This window comes from Nannospalax galili, unplaced genomic scaffold (assembly GCF_000622305.1).
Source record: "Nannospalax galili isolate Female #2095 unplaced genomic scaffold, S.galili_v1.0 scaffold63, whole genome shotgun sequence".
Lineage (NCBI taxonomy): Eukaryota > Metazoa > Chordata > Mammalia > Rodentia > Spalacidae > Nannospalax > Nannospalax galili.
The window spans coordinates 7,767,085-7,773,301 of NW_008355272.1; the positions used below are offsets into that span (position 1 = coordinate 7,767,085).

The 6,217-nt window shown below is 39.8% G+C and overlaps 1 long non-coding RNA gene across 1 annotated transcript in view; it reads right to left on the bottom strand.

Moving 5' to 3' along the window:
* Positions 1–2,619: 2,619 nt before the first annotated feature.
* Positions 2,620–6,217, bottom strand: part of LOC103749462 — a 203,102-nt gene continuing 199,504 nt past the window's right edge. Inside the window, exons 14-15 of the long non-coding RNA XR_607944.3 lie at positions 4,620–4,798; positions 2,620–3,549 (exon numbers count right to left, since the gene is read on the bottom strand). This is a non-coding gene — a long non-coding RNA (uncharacterized LOC103749462). The remainder of the gene's footprint in view (positions 3,550–4,619; positions 4,799–6,217) is intronic.

Here is a 6,217-nt window from a genome sequence, read left to right on the forward strand (position 1 = left end):
CTTATGACAACAAAGATGAACCTGGAGGATATTTTTTCCTATATTTTTAAAAATTTATTTTAAAATATATTTTACTCATTATTTTTATTTTATGTGTATCAATGTGTTGTCTGCATGTATGTAAGTGCACCCATGTTGTGTAGTGCCCAAGGAGGTCAGAAGAAGGCGTCAGAGTCCCTGAAACTCAAGTTACAGATAGTTGTTAGCCACCATGTGGTGCTGGGAATTAAACTCAGGCCCCCTGGAAGAGCAACCAGTACTCTTAATTGCTGAGCCATCTCTCCAGCCTCCCTGGAGGATATTGTGTTGAGAGAAATAGGCCAGATAACAAAAGATAATTGCTGCACGTGTCACTAATGTGTAGGGTCTTCAAAGTTGGGTTCATAGAAAGAGACGATAGGAATGAAGCTTACCAAGAGCTGGTGAGTGAGGAAATGGAGTTTCTAGCACTCTAGGGGCTAGGGGTTCAAAGATTCAATTCATAAATATATTTGATATATTACACATTGTGATACTATAATACAATGATAGTTTTAAACAGAAGGGGAAAAGGGAAAAATTCAGGTTACAAAATACCTTCCCCCAACACAATTATTTTTTCATTTTTTTATAAATTGAATTTTTGTGACTTTCATGCAGTATAGTTTTATTTAGATCCCCTTCCCCATCTGCACCCTCTCCTACTACCTCCTGCCCAATTTCATGTACTCTATTATGCACATAGAACCAAATTTGTATCCCCAAATGCCCTTCAGTGTGGGTTCATCCACCAGCGCCTCACCAGAGACAACTTACCAAGAGTCTCACCCTTAAAGACATTGACTGTCCCCTTCCCAGCAGCCATGAGCTGACAATATACCCTCAGGTAAGATTGTGGTTTCTTACCCACCTCCCCACATCTAGAGCCTGCCTCTGCCTCCTGAGTGCTGGAATTAAAGGCATGTGCCACTGTGACCCTTAGGCTCATTATTTTAACAAAAATATCTAGCACTGAAAGCCACAGCAGCTGCCATTTCGCTTCCTGTTCAACCTAAAATCTTTGTTCAAATTCTCGCATCCCCTTCTGTGTGCTTGCAACTCATTCAGCTGACTTACCTGCTGATGTGCTATGGCCTGTCCATGGTAGCTTCTTTTTCTTCTACTATTTTCTGATAACTATCTCACGAACATTTTATTGAGTTCTATCATGTACTACTGTGTCTTGTATTATCTGCCACTCTTTGTTCTTAAAGTGGTTTTTACTCAGCTCACAAATACCCTTTTTTGTGAAAGTGTCTTCATTCATTCATCTTCAAAAATGTAGACAAGGGGGTTAGAAAGGTGGCTCATCAGAAAAGCGCTTGTTGGGAAAACATGAGTCTCTGAGTTTGGATCATTAGCACCCTGTTAAAATCTGCTTGTGGTGGTAACAGGTGCCTGTAAGCCCAGCACTGGACAAGGGGGTCATGGAAATAGGCAGACCCTGGGGGCTCTAGTCAAATCAATGAGCTCCAGGTTCAGTGAGAGACTGTCTCAAAAATTGTGAAAGCAGTGATTGAGGAAGACACCCAATGTTAACCTCTAGTTTGAATGGGTACGTATACCCACAAGCACACAAGTATATAACACACACACACACACACAAGCTATAACTGGTAAATCACTGTTTTTGTAAATTGTAGGTCAAGGCTCCCCTTTAGGGATATTAATTTCATGGCTTGCAAGTAGCATTTATTTTTAAAGTATAATAGAATGTAATGGAACATACACTTTCAATAGTGAAATAAACATTGCTTTAGAAATCTTTGACTCAGATACACACATGAATTTGCATTGCAATGTGAAATATATTTCTTACTGTGGGTCTCAGCCAATGCAGTTTGAAAATCACTTCCCTAAAATAAGGATCCTTGAGAGCAAAGAATATCTCTTCGGTCTTCTGTGCTCTTGAAGTGCTAGGGAGAACCCAGGGTCTTACCTGTGCTAGGCAAATGCTCTACCACTAAGCAACATCTCAGCCCTCTACTGAACGTGTTGCTACAGCTCCGCTGGGTGAGTCAGTACCTCTAATTTTGAGAGGAAGTTCATTGCTTGTTGATTCTGAATACCGACTCTGAGAATTGCAAATGATGTTCTGACATTCTTAATGTGATTGTCTATTCCTCCATTTATCAATGCATTATCAGGCAGTGGGCTGCCTGGATAGCATAATTCAGTGACTTTTTATAAAGGGGAAAAAATCGTTCATTAGTAATGCACTCATTTATTCCCTTCCAAAACACTTTTCATCATGTGGACATGGTCTCAGCACCTTGAATGTTAACTATTCACTTCAATGGTACTGGGTATTCCTGTGGGGAAAATGTTTGATGGGTGAGTCTGGGGGAAATTTTTCAGAAGTATACCTTTTCAGTATGATTTATTCAAAGTCATGACCTTATTGAAAGGTCATGTGGCATAGAGGGGTCCTACTGAAATCCTAGATTTGGGGTTCTAGTTCATAATTGTATCTGAGGTGCATGAATCTGCACCTCTCACAGGTGAAATGATTTGTGGAAATGAATCTCTGTGTTATGTCAAATCATAATTTGGTGACACAGAAACAAGAATGTGATGTAAAATACAGAAGCTACACTCATCTTTCACACTGCAGATACCAGGTATTTTATTGCTAACTTCATGCATATATCTAGTAGAAAGTGATATGGAGTAAGATTCTGTAGCTGGAGTTGAGGGTATCATGAATAATGAAGAAAGTCACAGTTCAAAGAGGAGTTCAGGCCAGCAGCTGGGACCTCACCATTCCTGAGTGCTAAGGTAGATGTCAAAAGTTAGATAACAGATAGTTACATCTCTTCTGGTTGATAAGACACTGCCAGTGTTAGGTAGATTTAAAATAATCCTTGTCTTTGCTTATCATTATTCTCAAATTGATTTGGCACAGAATACAGTCAAACAGGGTGAATGGGGGAAATGTCCAGTGCCAAACAGTTGGTTCATTCAGAACTACTTACCTCCTGTAGAGACACTGGGCATGCTTGGGCTGGTTATTACCCAGTGTTTTCTTTTGCCGTCCATTCATTGTACGTGTGTGCATAAAATCTCCATGAGGTTCAACCTGGAAGTGCCCATGAATTCTAAAATGTTGGACTTAAGTCTGTGATTGAAAAGAGAAGGCTGTTGGGCTGTTTTCTGAGTTACATGAAGGAATTCCTAGTACCTTCACGACTATTTGCAGCAACAAATTTGGAATCGGAGACAGGAGTACCATGAAAAGTGCAAGGATTTGGTGCTAAATCTTCCAGGATTGCATATTTTAAGTTATCCTCAAGCATGGAATTTCAAGGTTGGAAATAGTAATTTCTAAAAATCCTAAAAAATGTCATGGCTGATGCCCCACCTACTCCCAGGCACTGATTGAAACTGGAAGAAACCGGAAGAGAGCAGAAGAGGATCTCTATGGTCCAAGAGGTCCTCCTTTCTCTGTTCTCACAGCATTTTAACCAAAGTCTTGAAATCTTGGCTTCACCTTGCCATCAACATGTCCATCCTAGATAATACATAAGAGATCTGGAAATGAAGAAAGCTGTGTCAATTTCAATGTCACTTTTCTCTTACCAAGGCCTTTCTGTATACAACTTTACACTTGTTGAATAAGCCATCCTCCTCACAGTGACTATGCAAGACTTCCTGTTACTTCTCTTTTGCCTAGCCACCTGGATCTTTGTATTCCAAACAGCAGCATGAAGAATATCTTGTCACCTCAGTCATCTCAAGACATCGTGTGTGTGTGTGTTTCACATATCACATACACACACACACACACACACACACGTATAAACACACAAGATGACTGCACTGCCAAGACATCGTGTGTGTGTGTTTCACATATCACATACACACACACACACACACACACACACACACACGTATAAACACACAAGATGACTGCACTGCCTATCTTTAAAATAAATTGGGCTTGAGGAAAAATATTCTTCTCTTCATTAAAGTCCTACTGATAAGCTTCTCCCCAAGAGTATAGACACTGTCAACATTTGAAAAAGCTCATTCACATAAAATTATGTCCTCTGGTTTCTTATATGAGCATGTGATCACCATGCACATCAACTCACCAAAATCAGTCTCTGTGGTTCTCATCAAAGCTTGGTCTTATACAGTTACATCACTCCAGGTAAACAGCCCTAACCATCCATGGGCCTCTCAGACCCACTCTGGACTCTGAGAAGATGTGCAACAGGACTGTATACATGTTTAGATAATTTACCTATTAAGACATTAAAAGTACTTAACTCTTTGACATCCAAGCAAAACAATGGAGTGACTCTTGACTGTAGCTTATCAGATGACAGTGTCATGTTGTCAAGGCCCCATCACTGACCATGTGAGAATGCCAAATTTTATAGAAGTTTCCGACAGTTTAAGGTTCAGCTGCTGCTCTGTGTCAACAACAGGACAATCAGCCTGGTTGGTGGGGTTAGGGTTGGGGTTAAGACCCAGCTGAGAAGCAGTGGGGATAAGTCCTTATCTATGTAAAGATCATAGCTTTTATTTTGAAGCATTCTTTAACTCAAAGGAAGGAACACAACAGAGAAATGCAGTTTCCTTGTGCATTTCCCTACCTGGCATTAGTGGCTGTGCAGCAACAGTTTCAAGTACTAGTGAGGAGCCAACTACAGGGCCTAAACTCATGTGCCCTTGAGAAGTGAGTCTCCACTTGTTCCTAAAACAGCAAAGTGGTGGTTGTTGGTTTTTCCTCCCATAATGTTTTAAAAGGAATGGCTTTCACTTTGTTCCAAACCTAAAGAAAAAAGAAAAAGCTTAAGCATGTTGCTAGACTAGTTTTAAGATTGTGTGTGGTACGTGCATGCGCTCCCTGCTTGCCCTTGCTTTATCTAAATTGCAGGCAATAACAATACAATATCCCCACATAACTGCTTTCTGTCTGGAGTCAGTAAGTCTGGCCTTAACTTAATGTTGGGGGAAATGAGTTCTTTTGGTCACTTCAGAAATCACCATCTCTGAAGTGCTTTTGAATATTCTGGTTGGCGAATGGATGGTGTCTGTGTAAGTGAAATATCTTTTGTCCCGTATACACATTTTTAAATCTTGCTCTTTGTAAGTGGATCTGAAAACATTTGTGTGACTATTACATAGTGACTGGGAAATACCTGATTTGTGGTGTGTCCCATAGAATCTTGACCATTTAACTTTATCTTTCCTGATTTCAATTAAAACAAACAAACAAACAAACAAACAAACAAACAAAGCCCTTCCTGAAAGATCTCTGATATAAATGGGATATTTCTAAAGCAATGTCTAAAATAATGTCTAGGGATTGTTATATCCGTTATATATGACATTTCTCCTCTTATCCTAAAATCTTCAAATTTATTTTAATTTTTGTTCCTTTTTCACTATCATGAAGGTAAACTCAAAAGGAAATGAATTTTGTGTTCCTCGATTCTGTTTGTTGTCACAATAAAATGATTTCCATTTTCCTTGAGACGCTGGAATATTTTGAGAAAAGCAGTGGTAATTGTTTTAGGGAGGTAAGTAGGAAATTGTGCACTAGAGAAAGTAAGGGCTGAAAGATACTCAAGAAACATCTTCACTTAAACGTGTACACACATATGATCACACGTGTACAGTGTGTGCGCAGTGCATAAAGTAATTCTTGCCCAATCAACTTTTAGGCACAAAGAAAATATATTAACTTCACTTTTTCCAAATTAAAAGCTGCTCCTAGCTAACATGGAACTAGAGAGAACTCTCTGAACTCTCAAATGTCCCCTGTCCCCCAGGTATACCAGGGCATCATCTCACTGGCCTTTGTAAGTCTATCAAGCAAACCTCCCATAGATCCCTTGCCATGGGTAGGTCTGCAAACTGAGAGCTGAGTTGAAACCCTACCACCGTGATTCCCATCCCTGCCTTGGTCACTTTTGCCAAGTATGAAAACTACACAACCGTGCCTGAAGCCTGTGACTTGAATCACTCATTTTGGAAACACTTCCCCAATATAAAAGTTTCCCATTCAACTTAGGTTATCTACTTTTTTTTTTTTTTTTTTTTTTTTTTTTTTTTTTTTTTTTTTGGGGGCTGACCTGTGAGCCCCGGGGACCTGCCTGTTTCTACTGCCCCAGCATGGGTATTACAAGCACATCTGGGGGTCAAAGCATCCTATTGTTCATAAGAAATCAGGGGCATCCCATTGGCA